Genomic DNA, 1,891 nt, shown 5'->3' with positions numbered 1-1,891 from the left:
TTTAATCTCTGAAAGCGTTTGAATCCAGCGTTGAGAGCATCTTATGCACGTGGTACGACTTTTTGGTGTCAAACAGACAGACAGATAGACAGACAGTCAGACAGGCAGACAGACAGATAGACAGACAGACAGACATAGAGATAGCATTACGTGTGGCTAAAGTATGGTGCGGCCAAGTGTAGTGGAAAGCATTGCACATAAAAGAGTGAGTGAAGTTCTTGCGGACCTGTGCATCAATTTGCGCGTTACGTTACATTTTTTTTTTTTTTTTTGCGGCACTAAGCCACCATTTCCACATACTCGTCTCTTCCAAGCAAATGCCTTATCGTGGCTGCTGGTAATTTTAAGACCTACGTTATTTGAATTGCCAGTCTTTTCTGTTTAATTTATCCTCCCCGTATGCTGTTATTCTCTCGATTCACTGTTAACCCGTAAGTCTCGACTGATCAAAATGAAATTTATCCCGGTAATATCAGTTCATACTCCATCGCACAGGTCTTGAATTTAGCAAATGATCGCAATTGAACCCTGATAATTAACTCAATTCTCCAAACTAGTACTATAAGAAATGTAAGCAGTACTGTAGGAAGAATTCTTATGTCCACATCCGGCTTATGCACGCAATAAGAATAGAAAACTGATCATCACCTAGGTGTTACCGGTAATGTCTGGAAAGATGCATAAAAAATATCATTAACACAAATTTACGATTATCGGCAAAGTTATTGAGCTAAGACTTAATTTTTGCCCCATGGTTAGATACCTACTTCAGTTTTCCGACCCCTTCCCCCACCTCCTCCACCCGTGGCCCGCGTCTCCGACGAAATTTCATGGAAAATAGTATACGGAAAATATATTTGCAGACGCTTTGCCTACACTTTAGAGCAGTGCCAAGGCAGTGCATACTGTTGTGTTTACAGATGAATATTATTATGCATGCAACTGGCAAAGGGCTGGTGTGTCAATATTTGCTTGGCAGAAACGATCATGCTGCAAATGCGAAACGTTTCGGTTACGGATAAAACTCTTAACAAGCTGGGGAATCACCACGGTTCTGTTAAGTTTCCTATTTTCTTTAACGACGAATTCAAATAATACATCGAGTTGTGTTTCAAAGTACAGCTCTTGCCGTACATTTCGGCTACCTACCTTCTGGTAATTACCATTTATAACTTACGCTTTTGTGAGCAGGCACCAGAGCGCGAAAAGTTAAAAATATTAGCTCTGTCTTTCTGACGAATTACCATCACAATACATGTTTTAGGATATCTTTATGTTTATTTAATCTAGATCTAGCGAGTTCCTTTCTCAGGTTCTAATCGAGAAGTTGTGTTCGTCACTCTTCAACGTAATATTTTTTGGTCACCTTTAGTGCTTGCCCCTCTTTATATGTAACTTTTAATAGAAAAAGTCATAATTGCACACGCTTTAAGATCTGGGACGTGGAAAACTTCAAAAGGTGGATTTTCACAATAATGCTAAATTATTCAAGAAAAGCTAGTTTAGCAAGGTAAAGGTTATTCAAGTGTGTAGCCGCAAATATTGCACAAATTTCATTTTTAGTGGAATCAATGTATTCGCAGCTCGCGCATGGAAGAGCATGCATTTGAGCATAAAAAAGAAACTATAAACGTTTTCTCCGAGAGAAGGACGAATTGTGTTATTAGAAGCTATTAGAGTAGAACATATTTTTCTGGTCTCTCCTATGTTGAGGTCTTGAAATTATTACTATTAAAAAAAAAATCGTACTACAGTCAAAAGACTACTGACGAAAGAGAAAACCTGTGCTGCGGTTTTTCCTGAACAAAAATTGACTCCGATATTGTCAATTACTGCTCTCCGGCATAGCAGATAACTAGTTTATTTATCCCCCTGAGTATCAATAGACTTG

This window comes from Orbicella faveolata, unplaced genomic scaffold (genome assembly GCF_042242905.1).
Source record: "Orbicella faveolata isolate gen_17 unplaced genomic scaffold, um_ofav_v1 contig_25, whole genome shotgun sequence".
In the NCBI taxonomy this organism is placed as follows: domain Eukaryota; kingdom Metazoa; phylum Cnidaria; class Anthozoa; order Scleractinia; family Merulinidae; genus Orbicella; species Orbicella faveolata.
This window is presented reverse-complemented; position numbering follows the sequence as displayed.